The following is a 23,247-nucleotide window of genomic DNA, read 5'->3' as shown; positions in this document are numbered from 1 at the left end:
AAACTTTACTTGAATAAAGGATAAACAGTACAAGGCAGTTCAATTGTAGACTTCACAGTGCAGGCAAATGAATAGACTCCAGAACTTAGTACCTCCACATGGCTCTTACAGGCTCAAAGACACACGTGTGAACAGAGATTATTATTTTGTAGTACCTCCATCTAGCCCTGGAGACGCGTGGGTGTGACAAATAAAGGGTGTACCTCTACACGGTGATCCAAGCATTAGACAGCCACGTAGGAAAATCAGAAGATTAGATAGTACCTCTGCACTGGCCTTGAAAGAAAGTTGTTACTGACAGATGCTCTCTCTCACTCTTGGGGCTCACTCTATTAACATCCAATCTCATGCAGAATGGAAAATCTCTCCTCCTCTTCCATGCTTCAGCACATGAGGGCTGAAGGTGCCCCAATGTAGCTGGACCTCCCGACTATTAGTCCTGAAGACATTGACTCACTTCCCGCTCTCAATCACTCATATTTACATCCTCTCTCATACCACATGACATAACTTGATACATTTACATGCAGACTTTGGCTTTTTGCAGACATTAACCTCTCAAGCTCTGCAGCTGTGCAACACACATACTGGAAATGATGAGACGGGTTTGCACAGTGCATCAGCATAAGACATACATGTATGACATTTATGGAGAGGCCCAGGATGAAGTACTGGGAGACTGCAATTGTACCAGTCTCCAGCCCTTTGGTTAACAAGCTGCATTCTGTTAAGCCAAATATTTCACGTTTTGACTCATCAGTCTGCCATTTTTCTTCACCCCAGTTCCTATGTTTTCATTCATAGTCGAGTCGCTTGGCCTTGTTTCTGCACTGGCTTTTTGACTGCTATTTTTTCCATGAAGACCACTTCTGGCCAGACTTCTCCGAACAGCAGATGAGTGAACCTTTTCCCACTGGTTTCTGCCAGTACAGTGCTGATGCCACTGCTGGACATCTTCTGATTTTGAAGGGAAGTAGGCATGATGTTTCTTTCATCTGCTGTGTATAGCTAGCTTGTGTCTTGTTGCTGTGCTCAGTCTTCCCATGGTGTCCGTGATATGAAACTGTCTTCCACAACCTCACATTTGTAGCAGAGTTTGGCTGCTGCTAATTCACTTGTAAGCCTCCTATGCAGCTGTTGGTTTAGTTAATGTCTGTATTTCAACCTACATATGAAAATGATTATCATTATCACGTTTGCTATAAGTGGTTCATCATACACCTTACTATAAAACTATAAAATCCCTGACTGTGTGTAAATGTACCTAGAGTTATAAATTAGTGATAACATCTCATCGCCACTCAATTGGAGAGGAAAAAACGGAGTTACCTGTGGCAAAACATTTTTGCGGTCACGGACATGGCATAGAGCAGATGAGAGTTATCATACTGAAGGGCAACTTTAAGTCACAGCGTCACAGAAGAATTTGGGAGTATAAGTTTATGGCCATGTTTGACACCTTCAAGAATGGAATAAACCTCAGCCCGGGATTCTTGAAAAAGTGGGGAATATGAAAGGTCCAAAGGAGGTCAAGACGGGTGTCCTCTTCCAAATCATATTTTGTTTTTTGCTTTTCTCATAAAAATTCAGAAATTGATTGTAAGAATGTTTCCATCCAATAGGTGGTGCTGTTGAGGTAGTATTTCTATCTTCTTCTTTCCTCTTATGTGTGCATTTAAGATAACAGACATTATAAAACTGTCGCATTCCTGAGCTCAGTGGACTGATTTAGTGTTTGTCTCTCTGCTCAGACTGTCTTGTGTTTTTTTAAGTCTCAAATTTCTGTGTGTGAACATTTATTTAGATCAAGAGGGCTGTCCCCCCTCCCCTCTCTGCATCTGTATGTTATAATTATGTGCCATCCAAACTAGTTTCATTCATTAGCCTGACGAAGGGGGCGATATCCCAAAAGCTTGCTGTAACATCATGTATTTTTGTTAGCCATTAAAAGTAATCGTATCTACAAGATTGCTTGGTTCTTAAGGCTCATTTACATGGAGCAATGATCGCTCAAAGATCGCTCAAAGGACAGTTTGAGTGACAGCTTTGAGCGATCATTTTGCATAAACTTTTAAGTAGCTACTCAGCTACTTAAGAGCAATTAAGTGTGCAAATGAAGTTTTAGCTGAAAGCAGTTAATAGCCTGAGGGCTCTTATCAGCTTTCAGTTCTTTTGTTCTCCTGTGGGAAACAATGCTATCAACACTACCTGCGGAGAACTGCTGATAAGGCTGAAGGATGATTTTTAGGTTGGACTGAATTTAACGATCAGCTAGCAGTACACGAAAAATGCACAATGGACGTGCGTTTGTTAATTGACAAAAATAAACTATTAACACTTCTATTTCTGAATGCATTCTAAATTTGGAGCTTGTTTTCCACACCTGCCTAAACCTTTTCCCCAGTACTGTAGCTCCCAAATAACATTATGGCATAGTGCCTAACTAACATCGTCCAATCAATAAATTATGAACTGAAGCTACATCCTGTGCAGCTATCTTTCCATAGGTTCAGGCTCCGTCTGTGGGGTAGATGGTGCAAACCCTAAGGGACCAGGGGATCAGGTCCAATGGTAATGACCTTGTGCCTACCCCAAAGATAAGTATGCCATCAATTATTCATATTTGAGTCCAACATACACTTCTGCCAGGATCTAACTGGCACACCGCAGTTACTACATGAGTGACTAGAGAAGAGCAATGACCTTATCTCCTCCAGGATGATGAGACATACAATGGTCTAATCTGTTTTCTGGGAAATTCATTTCATTTCTTGAAGATGATTAATCCGTTTCTTCAACCAATTCTGACTAGCAGAGGAAGCACAAGCCCATAGACAATAGTACAGTCATCAAATGTCGTAGTTCTATGGAATATTTATGTAGCATTAATCCTTCCTTGAAATGTGCTTACATAGGAGTTGGCTTAGTAGAGGAGAAAGGGGCCAGGACCGCGTCCTAAGACTTCACTCCGATGGCCATAATGCAGGTACATTTTAGTGTCCATATTACATCTGCAAGAATCGGATCATCCGTGGTTCAAATGAACAAAAACTAGATCACCAAGGTCCAGGACTTGCAGGCGATAAAGTGTGTCTACACTATGGCCATCTGAATTAGGTATAAAGCGATTTTCTCAATAAAGAGATTTATGTGCCATCTACGGGATACAGGATAAATGTCTGATCACTGATGGTCCAACTGCTGAGCGCCATCGATGCCAAGATTTGTGCACCTCAAATGCTCCATGAGAAAATGAACGGTGGTGTGCATGGCTGTCCTCCGTTCTATTCTCTTCTATGGAAGGGAGGAAGATTGCTGAGTGCATTGATCTCCCTCTATCCCAGAAAAGTGAATGCACACCATTGCTCTATTCCGATAGGGCATTTATGGGGTTCTTGGCATCGCTGGGTGTCCCAGCGGTTGCCCCTCAGCGATATGCTGTGGATAGGTGATAAATATCATTAGTGGTTTCAAGAAAGGTTTGAAATCTTTCTTGGCACGCAACAGCGCAATCAAAGGCAAAAATGGGAAGGAACTGAATGGCCAACAGAGTATCAAGGATAGGTGAAGGGAATACACAGAAGAACCATATGCCTGCAACCACATACCTGGACCATTGCGTGAGGTGGAGCCTGTGGACTTGGAGCCTCCATTATGGAGTCAGAAGTGGTTATGGCAATAAAACAACTAGCCAAACATAAAGCACCGGGCATAGATAACATACCGGCAGAGCTATTGCTGCCAGTACCAGTGAAAACCATCACAGCGCTGTGCCAGGCAGTATGGGCATCCACATAGTGGCCACAGGACTGGGAAAGATCTGTCTTCATCCCTCTGCCAAAGAAAGGCGACTTTCAGAATTGCTCCAACTACCGAATAATAGCCCTCATTCCGCTTGCAAGCAAGATCCTTCTCAAAATCCTACAGGAAAGACTGAGATCAGTAGTTGAAGCGGCACTCCCTGATGTGCAGGCAGGATGCTGGCAAAGATGCGGCAGCCGCGACCATATTGTACACCTGCGACAAAGCATGGAAAAAGTTAGAGAATAGCAAAAGAATATTTACATGTTCTTCATTGACTGTATTCACAGAGAGGGCAGCACAAGTCGACTGAAAATTTGAAAAAGCCCTATTCACAGACGTGACTTGGTTAAAAGTAATAAATTTTATTAAGTTTTATCTAAAAAAACACGATTGGGCACAACAAAGGACACAACACAAAATCTAAGTTGTAATGGAAAGGCGTTAACCCACCAAATAGTGGATAGAAAAATGATTGGTGGGTTTCAAAATTACAACTTGGTATTACTTCTGATACTCCGTATTTCTTAATGTCGCACGTCACTTAGGAATACAGTCTGCATGGGGGCTGTTCATGGATTTCCCAAAAACCGGAACCCCAATTAGATATCTGTAGTTTTATTAATATAATGACAGAATTCGACCAGAGATACTCAGGTTGCGGAAACGTGATGTTCAACCTGAGGAAGTGAATATCTCTGTCAAAAATACTGCCTAGTGGGCTGAAAAGTTTTTAACAGCTCAAAAGGACAGTATGTCAAGGAAATTGATTTTAGTCAATTTTTATTCCTTATGGCCAGTACTCCTACTCATGGCGACAATGTTTGAGCAGAAACTTTCAGATTGCAAAAAAGTGATATTCAACCTAAGAAGATAGTTATCTCTGTCAGAGCTTGTTGCCTAGTGAGCTGAGACTTGTGAACGGCTCAAAAGGACAGTGTGTCAGAGATTTTAATTTTGTCAATGTTTTTTACTCATTATAAACAGTACTCCCACTCTACGCGTTTCACCACTGAGTGTACGTGGATCCTCAGGAGACTTAGTACTTAGAGAGTAGTAATAACAACAATAATGTTTACAGAGTTATGATGGTAAACAATTAGGGTATCACTCCATAGATAGAGTATCACTAAAATATTTAATCCTCAATCAGGAAATGAGCTCTTAGCGTTCAATTTGAGCTAGTAGGGTTTAACCTCGGTGAGGGAATAGATAAAGATTGTAAGTACGAGGTTCATTTCTTTCAAATGTTAAACCCTTCTTCTCTATCAATCCTACTTTCAATAGTCCCATGCCGGGTGTAATGGTCAATAGGATCTCCTTACAATGAGAGTAGGGATAAAGAGTACTACATGCATGAGATTACTGGGTTTGGAATTTTGGTCTGGAGGTAATAACTCTAACAGATCCAAATCCCCTATAAATGAGTGAAGGAGGTTTCAAGTCCTAAAGTCCTTAACTACTCATGCAAATACAAGCAATGAGGCCGTTAGCCTAGCAGGACAAGGAGTCAATCCTCCCTAGGCACAGAGGAGTATTTTTCCCTACACCCTCCTTTCTTTTTTCTATCTTTTTTCCCCCTTTTCCTCTCTCCCAGTAAGCTCAAGGTTAATGCATGGACAGCAATCCCTACAGAAAGATAGAGTGCTCAAGAGGTCAGAGCATGACATAGGTTAGTTCCCATCGCCTTGATGGTAGGCTAGGGAGTTCTTCATTGACTGCATCAAGGCCTGTGACTGCGTTGACCATGACAAGCTATGGCAGGTCCTACGAAAGCCGGGCGTATCGGCACATCTAGTCAAGCTGATAAAATCACTTTTTTACAAATCGAGAAGCCACTGTGAGAACAAAGTATGGGGACAGATTGGTTTGGGATCAGCAAAGGCATCCGACAGGGCTGCATCCTCTCACCCTTCTTGTTCAACCTATATCCAGAAGTGATCATGGATATAGACGAATTGGAAATCAGGGTGAAAATAGGTGGAAGAAACATCAACAATCTCTGCAATGAATTTAAAGAACACTAAAATGATCAGACTCACGTATTTTGGCCTTGTAATGTGAGCAGAGTCGCTAGAAAAATCTATAGTGCTTGGACAGCTCAGTGGCAAAAGAAGACCCAACCGCCAAAGGACACGATGGCTGATACCATCAGAGTGGATACTGGCATGGTTATAACACAGCTGAAAGAAGCCGTGCAAACCAGAAAAACATAGAGGACGCTCCCCTTTAGGGTCACTGAGAGTCGTGCATAACTAAACGGCTAACAACAACATCATTAGTGGGAAAATCCCTTAAAGGGTATTACCATCTCAGTTTCTTGGCTGAGATGGGAGGCCTGTGGCTTTTCTCATGACCACCTCGTTGGGTGTTATGGAAACAGCTGGGGCAGCAGCCTTAAGCTGTTTATGTAACTCCGATTGAAGTGAATGGGTGCTACTGAAACAGCGTACAACAGCGCTTCCATAATTCCCATTCATTTCAATGGAAGTTAGGAATACAATGTAAGGCTGTTGCCTCCGCTGTTTCCGTAACACCAAACGAGGTGGTCGCAAAATCAGCTGTGGGTTTCGCATCTCAGCCAGGAAACTCTGGGATGGGAATACCCCTTTAAGTTAAATATAAAAAAAAAATATTCCAAAAAGAAGTAGCACCCACATCCAGGATACTCAAAGCAGACCACTGAGTCCTCCTGACACATCTGTTATAGTAAATACTTTAAATTCCCAATCAAATAACAATTATGCAGCATCTTAGAATAATTCATTGTACTGTTCCTCTCTAACTACTCCTGGAAATTAATGAGTACACTAACAACCGGGAGTGGGAGTTACCATTTCCCCAGTCAATAAGGACAGCACTGATTGGACAGTGTCATAACATGCATGCCAGGGGGGATTGGAAACTTAAAATGGAAAAACAAATCTAAAAGTGGCCTCATGTTGGAGGTGGGTTCGAATTACTAGCAGAGGGGCGAATATTAGTATGACCTGATGGTGGATGCGTGCTTTGAGATGTCAGCCGTTGGTTGCTTGTTTCTCTGGGTCCGGATGAGCTGAGCGCAGCGCACAATTGCACCAGTTCAGTTCTTTATCAGAAAGGAAGCAGAGGGGGTGATTAAATTAGAGGCAACGTCAGTGGGAGAGCGGGGTCTTTAGCAAGTGCTCCATCTTATATCAACCCTCATTCAGCTGCAGTAAGCCCACTAGAGTGCAGATCCGCCCAGGCGCTGACGCTAACTCCGCCTGACCAGACCAGCCTACCAGGATTTCTCCGCAGCATTTGCACGATGTGGGAAGGAACTCTTCAACAAAGGACCGGAAATGCCTGTTTGGGTCCCCGAGCAGTGTATGTACTCACAGACTTTCTAATGAGCCCATGCACCACTCCGAAGAAAACCAAAAAGACCCAATCTAAGACCGCGTTCAGATGAGCGCTTCTGCCCCTTCATTTCAGCAATCGTTGTAATTCTTTTTTTACCTTTCTTCTTCCTTTTTTCTGTACAACCCCCTACTACGTATTATTCTTTCAGCTTACAGAAACTCCATGAAGTTTGATGAAAGATTAAACTTTTTGTTGGTCCCCCATCACTGGTCCCCCTCTCCGCAGGGCATCAGCTAGGCTGCAGTAGAGCCACATGGTTGTTCAGTCCAATTATTGCCACTGGACAGCGCATCCGTATGGATGAAACCTGATGTCCCCATTCATTAGTGATGGTGTCTGTTTCACTAATGACAGTGAATGGTTCCGTTCCTTTCCGTTCAGGGGTTCCTGAATCCTTCATTGTGAATCGCGTGCGCCAGTTTTTTTTTTTGTTGATTGAATTTTTGTATCGCCCCATTACATAGTATGTTAGGCTGAATGAAGACAATGTCCATCTAGTTCAGCCTGTTTCAACACCCCCCTTGTTGGTCCAGAGGAAGGCAAAACAAAAACAGCGAGCCAATTAGCTCCTATGGAGTGAAAAATCCTTCCTGACTCCATAATTGCAGCCAGAGTAATCCCTGGATCCCCATTTGAGGTAAACATCCCCCTGGTCACTTAATGTCTATCCTGTAATATCATGGCGCTCTAGAAAGGCATCTAGTCTCCTCTTAAGCTCCTCTATGGATTTTGCCATCACCACATCCTCAGGGTGTGGGCAGACGAGCGTAGGCGTATTTACGTTCGCACGAGCGCAACGTATAATCGCCTGAGCGATCGTTTTTCACCGATCACGACCAGAGCTAGAAAGCGTATTTTCGTTTGTTCCTACTTTGCAAACGGTCTTTTCGGCGATCGAATATGCGTTGGCGCGTATTTCAGTCGCATATGTTCCGTTTTTTTTCGAATTGCCGTTTTTACGCGCCGTAAAATCGCCCATGTGAACGAATACATTCGAAACCATTGCCTCAGATGGTCACGTATATACGTTTGGTCGCAAAAACGCGCCGTTTATGCGCTCGTCTGCCCGCACTCTCAGGCAGAGAGTTTAACAGTCTCATTGCTCTCACAGTAAAGAACCCTCTTCTGTGTTGGTGATGAAACCTGCTTTCTTCTAGACGTAGCGGATGCCCTCTTGTTACCGTCGCAGTCCTGGGTGTAAACAGATCATGGGAGAGATCCTTGTATTGTCCCCTCATGTATTTATACAGAGTTATTTGGTCGCCCCTTAACCGTCTTTTTTCCAAGGTGAATAATCCCAATTTTGATGCCTCTCTGGGTATTCCAGTCCTCTCGTTCTGTTTATTAGTTGAGTTGCCCTTCTTTGAACCCCCTCCAGCACTGCAATGTCTTTCCTGAGCAGCGGTGTCCAGAACTGTGCGCAGTATTCCATGTGAGGTCTGACAAGTGCCTTGTATAATGGGAGGATAATGTTCTCAAATGCATCTAATGCATCCCAAAACTTTATTAGCTTTTGTAGCAGCTGACTGGCATTGGCTACTCAAGTTAAGTCTGCAGTCCACTAGTACCCCCAGGTCCTTTTCCATATCCCTTTTCCCTAGCGGTACCCCATTTAGTATATATTGGTAACATCCGTTTCTCCTCCCATGTGCAGAACCTTACATTTATCAACATTGAACTTCATTTGCCATTTTTCTGCCCAAGCCCCCAGCTTATCCAGGTCCGTTTGTAGCCGCACATTGTCCTCCGTTGCATTGATTATATTGTATAATTTCGTAACATCTGCAAATATTGATATATTACTGTGCAGCCCCTCTATCAGGTCATTCATGAATATATTGAACAGGATGGAGCCTAATACTGAACCCTGTGGCACCCCACTTGCAATGGTGGCCCAATCAGAGTACGAATCTTTTATTACCACCCACTGCTTTCTATCACTGAGACAATCCTTTACCCAGATACACATGTTTTCACCCAATCCGAGCTGTCTCATGTTATATATCAGCCTATTATCAGCACGGTGTCAAATGCTTTAGAGAAGTCCATATATACAAGATCAATAGATTCTCCCAGGTCCAGCCTAGAACTTACTTAATTGTAGAAGCTGATCAGATTGGTCTGACATGATCGACCCCTCATGAACCTGTGCTGATGAAGAGTTATACTGTTTTCCTTGAGGTATTCCAGGATGGCGTCTCTCAGAAACCCCTCGAATATTTTTCCAGTTATTGAAGTGAGACTTACCGGCCTGTAGTTACCAGGCTCTCTTCTTGACCCTTTTTTGTATATTGGAACCACATTGGCAATGCGCCAATCCAATGGTACAACTCTGGTCTCAATGGTGTCCCTAAATATAAGAAATAGCGGTCTAGCTATCACGTCACTTAGTTCCCTTAGAACCCTTGGGTGTATTCCACCTGGGCCCGGCGATTTATTGATTTGACATCCTACGTTGTCTTATACTCATGTGGCACTTCGGATCAGCTCCTGATGGACAGTACAATTGAATAACTTTATTAATATCACTAATTATTAGGGGTTATATGACGCAACTGGAACTTTCTCCAATCATGCCAATTGTTGCTGGGTGGAAACTGTCAATTACAGGGGTAATCACGCAACTGCTGTCACTGTAGGTCTTTGCGAATTCTGTGGAAGCCGGCTTTAAAAATTAAAACATACTCCCCCCTCCCCCCCCCCCCCCGCTGCAGCTCCGGTTTTCTGTTTACTTTGGCGGCAGCGGTCGCACGAGTTGTTTACCCACATGACCTCTGCAGCCAATAGGAGACCAGACAGAGACGCCATCAATGACATCCCGTAAACCTGCCATGGGGCTGTGAGATGTTGTGGCACAGAACCACCGAAGCGGCGAGTGAGTATATTGAGTCTATATAGTTTTGGGCACGGGGGGCTGAAAACTATATAAAAAAATCCTGAAAAACCCCATTAATGGCATCCAGCACCCGCCGTCAGTGTTCAGCATCTGGCACTGCCATCACTATTATAGTTCTGCGCCTATAATGGAGGTGATAATGGCAATGTGACCTAAAAGCCCTTCTAGACGGAAGAATTATCGTTCAAAAATTCATTCAAACGAATCAAAATGAATGATAATTCTTCAGTCTAAACGCACGTCAACGACCGAACGATAATTGTACGCTTTTCGCTCGTTTTCATTTTATGCAGGTATAAAAATCATTGTTGGTTTGTTCGTTAATCTTTCGGATTAAATAGCGCTTATTCAGTCATTCCCAGTGAATGTGAATGACGGAACGATTTCTCGTGTGAACGAGCCATCAATGTATCTGCCTGTATAAACAGACTGCATGGGCGAACTCTGACAATATTCGCCTGTGCAAACGATAATTGCTCAGTGAATACGGACTCTTAGGCCTCATGTCGACGGGGAAAATCAGGCCCGCCGCGGATTCTTCATGCAGCATCCCGCAGCGGGTCCCTCCTTTCCCGCGGACATGAGGCTAAAAAGTAAGCATTACTTACCTGTCTGGACGCTGGGGATCTGCCCTCCGTCGCGGCCGGAACTTCTTTCTGCGGCCCGGTGGATGTGCTCGGCTTGCCAGCAGCGTGCCGTGCACATGCGCCGTGCACTCCATTTTTTTTTTAACTCCTGCTCTCCCGCGCCGGAGAGCAGGAATTCAGCTGCAGGTGTGCCACGGATCCGGAGCCTGCGGGAGCCATGCCCTCGGGAGACACGCACTGAAATGGAGCATGCTGGGGGTGTTTTCCCGCACACGCAATTCGCGCCTGAAGGGAAAATGACATCCGCAGGTATTTAACTACCTGCGGGTGTCCAATGCATCCTTATGGGGCGCGGATCACGCGTGCGGGTGACCCGCTGCGAATCTGTCCCCGTGGACATGAGGCCTTAGGCTGGGTTCACACAGGGCGGATTTGCCGCGGAACTTCCGTCCAGATTTTTACCGCAGCAAATCTGCCTGCGGCTGCTAATCCCCGGATTAGCCAGCCATGTGGACGAGATTTCTCAGAATCCGCTGCGGCAAAGTCGATAGAAGCCAGAGTTGTGGCGCGGATTCGCCGGCCGCAGCATGTCCATCCTTTTTTTTTCCATTGCGGCCACGCTCTCCTCTATGGGAGTGCCAGCCGCAACAGAAAAGCGCACGTGGCCGAGCCGCTCCATAACCTGCGGCTAAGTGCTGCGGGTTTTAAAGCAGCAGTTTTCCTGGCGGAAATCTTGCGGTTTCTCGCTGCGGCCAAACCGCGAGATTTCCGCCGGGAATACACTGTGTGGGAACCTAACCTTAAGGCGGCTTCACATGCAACAAGTATCATGTAGGTAACCGCTCAATCAAGTAAGGCTAGTCTCACACAGCGATCGCGATATCGCCGCGAGAAAATCGCAGCAATATCGCAATTTTGCTCATGAGATGTTGGAGCGTCAGCGCTGATTTTTTGCGCAAAAACATCGCTGCCGCTTGCGATTTTCTGTCGAGAAAGACAAGATGATTTTCTAATGTTAAAGACGCATCGCATCAAACGAAAATCGCAAGTTTGTGTGTTGCGATGCTATAAAACGGGAAATGGGCAAAAAAGAGCAAAACGCATAAAGATAGGACATGCTGGGATTTTTTTTTTCACGCAACATCGCATGAGTGAAAACATCGCAAATGTGAAGGAAACCATTGAAAAGCATGGGGGGGTGTGTCTCATGATTCCACGTTTTCACGCGCTCTCGCATCACACCAAAATTGTCCTGTGTGAAACCGGCCTAGATGCGAGAAAATTGCGCAAGATTTGTGCACAAATATGAACCACATTCTTTTGAATGGGGTCATACACATGAGCGAATTTTTTTCCCGCATAGCACCGCAATGTGATGCTACGCGAGAAACAATTTGCGCCATGTTCTATCTGGCAGCGTGATCTCGCATCACTGCCCCATTGTTCTCAATGGGAGAACTCCGCCATCCTCAACCGCGGCGGAGGTTCCCTTTATTCCCGAAGTGATGCCAGGCTGTTTACTCATGAAATCGCCTCACATCCACGCGGCCCCCACATGGATGGCGAGGGCAACATTGGCCCGTGATTCCCTCGCCCGGGGGACGAGTGAAAATGTGTTCACCTGTCGCTAGTCGCTTCATTTCAGCTCACCTGAAAGTAGTCGCTGGTTGATTAATTCTCATCTGGTGTAAACAGGCAATCGTTCGTGTTTTGGCGACTAACTTTGCGAGGAAATGTGCGCTTCAGCAACCGCGAACAACAACCGCTGTGTATAAAAGCGCACAAACAACAGTCGTTCGTGACTAACACCTCACGACTACTTTCGGCAACTATTTGAACCCTTACACGGATTTGAATATGCCGGCTGCAGGGGTGATATATGGCCGCAAGGATACGGTATATCACAACATATTATATTGCGGGAGATATGGCAATTTGCAGGACATGTAGAAAAACGTACGCGCACTTTTTGGATCACGATAGATCGTTACGTCTACGGCAAAGAGTCTCCGGGCCGGGCCGGACATCCAGCTTCTGGGGGGGCACATACTTTATTAACAATGTAAATGGTGGCTGTGTGACCGATTATTTAAAAAGCAGTAAACGTCCCGTAGGAAATTAATTTTTTGGCGCAGCGGAGCAGGATGAGCGCCGACTACGTCTACGGCCGGCTACCAATGTAAACATAGGCCCGGTGTGCTGTATGGGGCCTGCTCTGATGGTCCCAAGTACAGAAGGGGGGCTGAATGGTGATTGAAGCTCTGAGGTTCAGCAGGACTGCTGTGAAGAGTCAGTATAGCATCATTTTGACCCCCTAAATCTTGGGGCACAGAAATGTGATGTGTTCTAGGGGGTTTAGGGTGCATGCTCCCCCCTGCTGCTGCCCCTTCCCTCCTACACACAGGGTACAGAGGGGGCATACAGAGGTGGCATGGGCACACAGTCAGGGGTCACTCTCATACATGACATGCTGCCCCCCCCCCAACAAGCTTGAACCAGGGACACAGTAACGGCACTCAACCACGCCCACAGCCCCGCCCACATCGGCTTGACTGACAGCTCCTCAGCCAATCCGACGACGAGCTCCGCACCATCCTCTAATGAGAATCTCCGAGGGGAGGGAGATGGGAGAGGCCGTAGCCAGCAGCCCTGGTTGAGCTGTGCAGGTAGGTGCAGGCAGAGGGGTGCGTGGGGAGTGGGGTTCACGCACCAGGTGGCACTGGGTGGGGGCAGAGGGGCACCCCTGGGCATGCAGGGAAGCAGTAGCAGGCCAGCTGTGGAGTATTGCAGTGCTGGCTGTGCAGAATGGCTCTAATATCTGCCTCTGTCTTCCCCAGCAATAAACAGGCCAGATACTGGAACTTTGTATGATCAGCTGGGCTCTGGTACTCTGTGCCAGGGCAGGATGCAGCTGGTACATGACAGGAGGGCATGCTAGGATCGCAGGGCAGGAAAGGGTTAATCTACAGGGAGATGGGTCGGGCACCTATGTATATAGGTGCCAGCAGATGCATGTATACAAACACGTAGAATTGTGCGGATTGCTAGATCAAGTCATGCGAGCAGATATAGGATTAGCAATACGAACGCGCACATATATGTAATTCTGCAGATTTATATGTAATCATATAGAAAGTCCTCTGCGCAAATGTACATTCATGCATATATATTATATATATATTCGAAATCGGACACCACGCCCACTTTTTTCCCCCCAACATAGTCATATGTCTGCAAAAAAACAAGTCACGGGAGCTTTATAAATGCGCAAAATTTGTAAAGACCCTAGAATATATATATATATTTTTTAGGACACGTATGATAGAGGAGGAAAGAGGGAAACGATTTTTAAAGTCGCACACGGACGCTTCCAGCCGTTAAAAAAATGTATATAAATCTGCACCACAGTCAGATCGGGTCGCGGATTTTACCGCAGTATTTGGTCCGTGTTTTGCGGACCGTAATATGGAGCTAATGTAAATCGTTGTCTCGATTCGCGTGGGCGTATTTTTGACGGTTGTTTTTTAAAAGCGCAGCGTGACCTATTTGAGTTTTGTATTATTATCTATTAGACGGATACGGATTAGGGCGCCTTCACGCGGGGGAGTGCGATAGCGGTCCCAGAAACTCGGACGAAATGTCCCCATCCTAAGCCTGCGATTTTTGCTTATAATAACAAAACATCTCCGAAGTTGCGATTTTTCACGCATGTATTTCCAATAGTAAAAAAAAAAAAAGAAAATCGCATTTAATTCGCACATTTACGTCTGCGCAATGTCATTTTTTTTTTTTGCTCCGATAGGGAATAATGGGCAATTATTAAGCCACATGAGCGTACACATATTGGCGGAAGTGTGTTACGTATTTGCGTGCACCTCTGCGTATTTTACTGTGATTCTTACAAGCGCCATTCGTGCGCAATTGCAAAAAAAAACATCGATGCTCGCTGCCATTAAAATGGCCAATAGTTTTGTGATTTCAAAATGTCCCATGTATATGGGTAAGAAAATAGAGCGTGCTGCGAATTTTCTGTGTGACGGAATTGCGTACACCGGATACGAGCATGTGAACAGACTAATTGAAGTCAATGGGCTCTATTTTCTGCGTGTTACGCACAGAGTTTTCGTGCGCAAATACGCTCGTGTGAATCCGTCCCTAATTTTTTTTTGGTAATATGAAAACGCCGCAAACGGTTTTTGGTGGTTTGCTTTTTATTCGTGCGTTTTTTGAGTCCGTGGCATTTGTTGCGGAGGAAGCGGGACGCAGCTTTGAAGTTTTTTCACATTTTTGCACAGGTATTTCTATAGAAAAAGAAAATTGGCAGAAAACGCACGCAAAAAAACGTGCGAATGAAAACAATGAAGGGGGTGCATCGCTCGTTGAACGGCCCATCAGCATCAAAGTCCTGGAATACCTGTTAACTGCACACGTGCGACCGCGACGTCGTGGCGGTCTACACTTGCTGTAGCTTTGGCCTAACGAGCCCAACAACTATTGGTCACTCTAATGGGCATGCTAGAGATTAAGTGCTCATTCGCACGGGCGTACGCAATTTCGGTCCTTAAAAAAGCACCATTTGCCACGCTGTGTATTTCGCACCGTCAAAACGTGAAATTGGCGACCGTTTTCAATCGCCGATTTTTCACGCTGTGTCAATTTTTTGACAAAAAATGCTGGAAGCTCCCATAGACTCCTGTGGGAGCTGAAAAAAAGGGAGGGGGAGTGAGTTTATTAAAAGTCATACCGCGGATTACTGTCGACCAACACTGCAGCGTATTTTGCACGCGATACGCCCGTGTGGATGGACGAAAAAACGCAAATTAAGCTCGGGACTCGATCACGGCTATTCTTCATTGATGCAAATTTTGCCAGCAATCCGGACAGCGTTAAAGTTGATCGCCCGTGTGAATGAGGCCTTAAATACGTTTTTGCTGCTGTGTGCAGTTTCTTACGTCCGTGTTGCATCCGTTTTTTAAGGCATGTTCACTTTTTTTTTTTTTTTACGCACCCATAGACTTTAATGGGTGATTTTGGTCCATGGATAAAAAACCAAAATAGGACATAAAGTGACTTTTTTTTTAATGCCAACCATCAATTCACGTAAAAACGCACAAATAAGTACAACAGTTTTAAATCCACATCATGTCAGCTAAGGGCTTATTCACAAGAGCGCGAATCTCGTTTGAATCTTGTGCGTTGCAAGACGCTCAACATTTGCGCAAATATGAGCTCCATTCATTAATTTATTTTTTTTTCTTACAGCTGGGAGGTTAAAAATTGCTGCATGTCCAATCTTTTTTTTGGCGTTCTTTCGGAATGCCTCATTTATTGTTTACAATGGGACCGTTAAAGACGTCGCATGGAAACGTGTGAAATTCGCGCCTGAGGATTACATTTTCACAGACGCGATGTTAGGGTTTTTTAAAAATGAAAACCGTCTCGCATCCGCGTGTGAAACGCGCTAGTTCTTGGCCCGATTTTGAGCCCGCCCGTGTGAATGTACCCTTAATGCAGACAGAAAATAACACCCATGTGAAAAGGCCCTAAAGGTATGTTCACACACAACGGGTTTGGTGTGGATTTTCCGTGGCAGAAACGCACGCGCCAAAATTCATCCATGTGGTGCTGATTTTGGCAAGGATCTACAGCGGATTTCACGCCTTTAACGCTCGTTCACACAGCGGATGCGGGTTTCGGTCTTGCAAATGCACTGCATATTTATACAACTTAAAATCACCTGCCTACTTCGCTGCTCTTGCGAGTTTTTGTGTGCGCGAATACACTGCGCTTTTGCGCATGCACAGATGGGCCATTGATTGGCAGCACAAGTATGCAGTGAATCCGCAGGTTTCCCGTGTATTCGCACCTCCCCATTCACTTCAGTGGTCTTTTGCAGTGCGTAACGTACACAAAAATAAGACGCGCTGCGCATTTTTTTCACGCGATCGTATATCGCATGTATAAATACGCACATGTGAACAAACCAATTGAAATCAACGGGTTTTATTCTGAGTATTACGTGTGCAAAAATTACGCACGTTCTACTCAGCACAAATGCGCCCATGTGAATTAAGTCCGCTGCAGTACAGACGTTCATGTGGACTTTGACATGGATTTCGGTACGTATTTTTCCACTGTAGACAATGGGCGCCAAATCTGTTATGTGTGTAGATCCCCTTTGGATACGTTCACGCACAGCGGAAATTACGGTGGATTTTACTGCTATGAAAAATCCACGCCAAAATCCGCAGCATTTGCGTGGATTGTGACACGGATTTTGGTGCACATCTGCCTCCGCCGCCCCCTTTGGAAACAGTGGGCGATATCGCCGAAAGATAGGACGTGCTGCAACGTGGTGCCATGCAGGAAAACATTGTGAATGTGAATGAACCCATTGGGTTTCATATCTGTACAAGACTTGTGCGTCTCGCAACGTACAAATGTCGCACAATTTTCTCGCCATTGTGAAGCCGGCCTAAATGCTGTCGATAGACTTTTGCTTGCGTTAGATCTCGGCAGAAAATAATTTGCTGATGTCCCTTTTGAATTTTCTTTTGTTTTTTTTAGGACAAAAACATCCAAGTGTTCCGTAGATATTAACTTGAAAAAAAAATTGGGAATCGGAATTGTGTGGAACACGGAATGTCGCAACCATCAGAGCGGTAAGTGTACTTGGCTTGGGTTTGGGGAAATAAACGCGCGGATTGTTGCTCGGGCGGCTGTTCTTGGATCACAACCCCCAGCATGATCCCCTAGATGATATTAATGGTTTCATATTCTCCAAATAATAATAGTGGCTGAAAAAACAGGCCGTCCGTTATTTTATAATTTGCCGTGAATAACGCAGTTTCTCCACCCCTTAAGAAAGATTGGGAAGCACTTATCAAAACTATTGAAAGCGGGGCAGCTGCCCGTAGCAACCAATCAGATAGGTTCTTTCATTCTAGGAAGGTCCCTGAGACAAATGAGAGCTACAATCTGATTGGTTGCTATGGGCAACTGCACCAGTTTTGATAAATCTCCCCCATTCGCTAGAGCAGTTAGACCCGTTGGGGGTTATATAACTTCCTGCTGAAGGGAACTGACCATGTAGGCTAAAAACAGACTACAGAGATGGCTGCCATTATGCGTCGCCCATAGGGGGTGGTTTAATAATTCTTTTATTCTGTTGCTTATATGGCACCAACATATTCCTCAGCGCTGTACAGAGAGTCTTAGCATTCAGGGTTTTTTGTTAAAACGTAGGTCTTTGGGCAGAAAATGCATTTGGAGATCACCACAGAAAAGCAAATCAAGAGTGTCTAACAGCAGACTAGGCCTCGTTGCCCATAGCAACCAATCACAGTGCAGCTTTCATTCATCCAGGGGAAGGTTAGAAATGAAAGTTCAACTCTGATTGGTTGCTGTGTTGTTAAGCAGGTTTGATAGGAGGCCCGATTTGTGTGGAGAACTTCATATACTTCTATAGCCCCCCATCAGACATTTACCCAGATCTGAGATTATACTGGGGGGGGGGGGGAAACGCCATGTTCTGGCTCACAAAGGGGGTCCTAGGCTGGGGACCCCCTCTATGACGTCCATAAGTCTTATTAGTGCTGGGATTGTCTTCATGAGACCGCTTAAAGCAATTTTCAAGATTTGTGTGTTGTGAGAGGCATAAATTACGCACGAATATGAGCTCCATTCTTTTGAATGTGGTCATACATCCTGTCTATGTGCGTGCCCATTGTTTGCAATGGGGCCGCGGCGGCATCGCACCACGTGCTAGGTCTCTCATGGGACACACTCAGCGATCCTCCGCCGCGGTGGAGTGTGGCTACTTTCTCAAAGTGATGCGAGGCGGTTTTGGTATTAAAAAAAAAAAATCGCATGTTGGCGAGTGCGATATCGGACTGTGATACACGGCCTGATATCGCACTCGCCCGTGTGAATTTAGCCTCAGGACGCTCTCACGCAGTGCGGTAGACTTATTATTGGAAGATCCGCTAGTTTTCTGGTGCTAATTTCACCAGAAAATAGTCTTGCATGGTTTGCATCGTATTTATCATTTATTTTTTTAGACTCTTTCCGACACTTTTTATACGACTTGTCTTGGAAGAGGTGTGGCTTCGTGAAGAGGGGGCGTGGCCTCAGTGCAGTACTGTGCGCCAAAATTGTCCCAAATGCCAACTAATAAGTAATATAAAGTTAGACCAGACGGGGTGAAGACATGACAGATGTATCATTCAGCTACTCTAAGAAATCTGCCCCATAGTGTTTTGAGGCAAAATACCAGTTTTCTCCGGCATTTTCTGCCATTGCTCGATGTTAGGCAGTTTTATTCACATGTTCTGTGTTTTTTCTGTTTTTTGTTTTTTTAAGCTCTCTGCCATTTTTTTTGTTGTTGCGCCAAAGCAAACATGGCTGCAGCATTTATGACCCACAACCACCCCGTCCAGAGAAAGGAAAGCGCTATGGACAAATTCCACAAAATACGCAGCGAAAAACACTATTAAACACTGTTGACTTTATGGTCCTTTGAGGCCGGGTTCACACGGGGTGGATTTGCCGCGAGAATTCCGTCCGGAATCTGCCTGCGGCCTCTAATCGTGGGATTAGCCAGCCATGTGGACGAGATTTCTCAGAAATCTCGTCCACATGGGATGGCGAATCCATCGCTGTAAAGCCGGTGTTGCGGTGCAGATTCCTTGGCCGCAGCTTGTTCATTTTTTTTTTCCATTGCGGCTGCCTCTCCTCTATAGGACCACTGGCTGCAGCAGAAAAGTGCTAGGTGCTACGGGTTTTGAGGCAGGGCTTTCCCAGCGGAAATCTTGCAGTTTTTCGCTGCGGCCAAACCGCGAGATTTCCGCCAGGATTCCGGCGTGTGAGAACCCAGCCTTACACAGGCCAATTATTAGCCTAAGTGTCCTCTGAGCGCTCGTTCACCTGACAGTCGGGCTGTGGAAGGGACCTTTCACACGAGACGCAATTACGCTATAGGACGCAGCCGAATCTGCAGCTGCAGAATATCACCCCAAAATCCGAAGGTCTGACGGCGGATTTTGATCTGGAATCGCAGGCGGGTTTTAAGGCATTTTTAATTCCGCATCAAAACCTGCAGAATTTCCCGTGGCTTGGGGTGCGTTGTGCGGTCTATTCCAGTCTGTGTGAAAGGTCCCTAAAGGGACCAACGATCAGCCGACTAATGAGCAAATACTAATTTTTCTGCTGATTGCTGCTTGCCTGCACATCCCCTGTATTAGTATAAATGGGGGTAAATGATGGACGTCCCCCATAGATAATCTGCCCCTGTAACGAGCGCCAACTGTCATACCCATCGCCAGTCATTGGCAGGTCATATAAAAGGACCATTACTGTTCTTTAGGACTTCTAGCAGCAATCTCCAGCTGTTGTGGAACTATTGCCCCCAGCATGCCCCGTTGGTGGATTTGCTTTGGGCACGTTTCCCCCTTTCATTGATGTTAATTATTTGCTTCTCCCCTCTTATTCCTACAGATGTGCTCTGGCCGAGCTGGATGCCTCCGTTGGCTTGTTGGTATGTCACTTCAGCTTCATGGCTACATGCGGACTAAAACTGCTTGCCATCAACATGTGGATCTTCTGGATGCAGGTAACCAGAAAAGACTGATTTTCTTTCGTTTTGCCCCAATCGGACATCACATCAGGGTCTCTGTGCAGCGACTGTAAAGCTATGGCTTAGTCCGAAGAACTGATTTATGTATCACATCTGTTCGCTTCTAGACGCCATCTGATGTATCTACTACTCATTGTTATGTATGATCATGTTTAAGAATGGACTACTGCATCTCCTTTAGATTCGGGCTCTATAGAAGCTTACAGTTGCTGAAAAATCGTGGGTTACTACGACTGCCCGTGACCACAATGTGCCCCTATAGGAGAAAGTTTTTTGACACTTGCAAAGTTTTTGCTATTGTCAGGTGCCTTCTCCCCCATGGGGAAACATTGAAGTCATCCATGATTTTACCAGAAGTCGTCATGGACCCCTATTGCATCCAGATGATGACCCCCATCTACATATATTTTGATTTGTGGTTAGCCCTGAATCACAAGTCTGGATAAGGATCCTTATATCATTCTAAGGCCTCCGACACACTTGACGTGTGTCCGTGATGCGTACAAGAATAGGACATGCCATGTTTTTTTTTTTTTTTCACGCAGTCCGTGTCTGCATGTAAAAACTCGTTATTGTGCTGCCTCACTGAATATTATGCGCCTGCATGCGGTCACCCATTTTTTTCCCCGTCCGACACATAGCTAAAGTGGCGGAGGCCAAACACTATAATGAATGAGGATCTGCTGCGTGTAACTGGTGGTTGTCATTACAACAGGTCACCATTGTGGAACTCTTGTTATGTAGCACCGATCTCCGACCCGTGGCTTGGCTGTCCGGGCATGCTGGGAGTTGTAGTTTAGGAACAGCTGGAAAGCTACAGATTGAAGACCACTGCAGTATACACACTTTACCTGGTCCGCCATCATGCTGGCCTCCAATGACGATGTGTTGTGTGGACATAAGACCATGGCAGCCAAATCACTGTCATTGCTGGAGGCCAGTATGCAGAGACGGTGGGCGACTGGGCAAGCACTGCCATGGATGGGATGGATGAGACAAGGATACAGTTTTGGGTTTTTTTTTGTCCGCATGCAAATTAGTTCCCTTTTGATGGGACTAATCCACGGACGCATTTTTTTAATGTGGAATCTGCATCGTAATGCGGATTTTTATTTAACGACGCCGATCTGTTTGCGACGCCGCCGATCTGTTTGCGAATCAGCCCCAATTAAGGGCTCGGGCACATGCAAATTGTTTGCCATTGAATCTGCATCAAGGATGAACATGAGCGCTGCTATGAACTGCGCTGCGGATTTAGTTTGTAGTCATCTGCGCAAGTCTGTGTGAACGGTACTTTAGAATAACTGCACATGGTGGAAATATCCGGATTTCGTTGTCCCTTTCTCCCCTCTACACTGAAATCGGCGCAAAAATCCGCACCGTGAATCGGTTCATGAGAAAAAGTTGCGCAGCATTTGGACTAGTTTGTACAATCTGCCGTGGCATTTCTATGTGCCGCTCCGTACTGAAAACCTGCAGCATTTCCGCTCCATGTTCTTGCGTTTAGATCTTGTCCCGCCGCTTCTTCTTCGTCGTCCGGATTGAGTATACCATGAGAATTCCTCTTATGTCGGGCGATCCTTGCATTACGTGCCTGTTGCATAATAGGACCCGTATTAAATGAACTCCCAGCATATGACACGTTGTGTTAGCTCTGCTGCCCTCCGGTGGTCACAGCCGTACTGCACTCCCATTTTTTTTTTCTGAGCAAGCAGCAGTTGGAAATACCATTGAGGCTGCACAAAGGGTAGAGCTGCCTTCGCACGACTGCAAATGCCGCTGGCTTAGTCCTTCTGCTTCGCTACTATGTATCAGGATGAATGCGATGCCAGGCGGAGCGGGCCGGCCTACCCTGACGCTGCTTTGCAGCAGGCATTGTGGCGGTGAGCCTTGGCTCTGCCTGGTCTCCTCCCCTGGGAGTCGCATGGACTCATCCTGGTGTTGTGGAGAGGGGAGGGGGTGTTGCAGAAGCTCACATTAGTGCAGCTTGTGTGTGGTTAGTGCAAAGCTGGAATATGATTCAGAGGCAGCAGCAATGATCTGTGTCGCCTCTGTGCTGAGATCTGCAGCTTTTCTCTCGCCTGCACCCAGGAGCGCCCACTCGTCTGCCTGTAAGTACCCGCTTTGCCTTTTCGTAGGGCTTCCTTACCCATTTGCTGTGGGTACACGCCTTCCTCACCTCTATTGTTTTGGAATTTCCCTCCATGTCAGCCTGCCATGCTAAGGAACCTCCCCACCAACCCCCGCAATTCTGCTGCAAAAGTGTAAGCTCTGCAGACGAGCCCCTCCACCCCTTTTCGCACGACCCCGACTCATGATTACACTTTTAAAAACTACGTATTTATGTAACTTTTTCCTTTTATTTAGGGCATTATGGGATTTGTAGTTTTTTTTTTCTCCTCTTACAACATGATGGCATTGCCCTCTTTTGGTTTTTTTTGGGCTTCTGCTTCTACAACGTTGCAGCAGATCTTATATTGAGGAAATCCAACTCTTATGTAACCTATGCTAGATGGGCTTCTAACGGGGCTGATATGATATTTAACTGCTTTTGAGCTGATGCCAATTTAACGAGGGCATAAACGGGCACGCTGGCGGAAAAAAAAAATGTTATGGGGGCAGGCTGGGTTTTTGCCTAATGTACTGTGACCTAGTAATGTGATAGAATTGCAGACTCCGACGATGTGTGCTTTGTTTTTCATTAGCACAATGAACCCCCTGCCTGCAGATTACCAGGACACCCCCGGATCATATAGAGATGATGATCCCATAGACGCCAGTGCGTAGAGTGATTGCAACGGGGACGGCTTTAATCCCAAGGGTATTGTGCTTTTAGGACCACTTTAAATTGGCGGAAATCCGATTTTAATTCTCGCAGCGGGAATATATAATGACCTATACTGTAAGTCATTTGCATTGTCAGCCTAGAACGACCTATGCGTCTG

At 45.6% G+C, this 23,247-nt stretch overlaps 1 protein-coding gene across 2 annotated transcripts in view; it reads left to right on the top strand.

Annotated features, from left to right (window-relative positions):
• Window positions 1–13,314: 13,314 nt before the first annotated feature.
• Window positions 13,315–23,247, top strand: part of KANSL1 (KAT8 regulatory NSL complex subunit 1) — a 90,465-nt gene continuing 80,532 nt past the window's right edge. Inside the window, exons 1-3 of one of the 2 annotated variants that reach the window (XM_066587393.1) lie at window positions 13,315–13,334; window positions 17,236–17,330; window positions 20,164–20,278. The gene's annotated coding sequence lies outside the window, so the exon portion shown is untranslated. Of the gene's footprint in view, window positions 13,335–17,235; window positions 17,331–20,163; window positions 20,279–22,270; window positions 22,414–23,247 lie in introns of those variants that run through there. The other variant, XM_066587392.1, reaches the window with a different exon arrangement.

This window comes from Eleutherodactylus coqui, chromosome 13, assembly GCF_035609145.1.
Source record: "Eleutherodactylus coqui strain aEleCoq1 chromosome 13, aEleCoq1.hap1, whole genome shotgun sequence".
Lineage (NCBI taxonomy): Eukaryota > Metazoa > Chordata > Amphibia > Anura > Eleutherodactylidae > Eleutherodactylus > Eleutherodactylus coqui.
The sequence above is the reverse complement of the archived record's forward strand: the minus strand, read 5'-3'. Positions and strand labels throughout refer to the sequence as shown.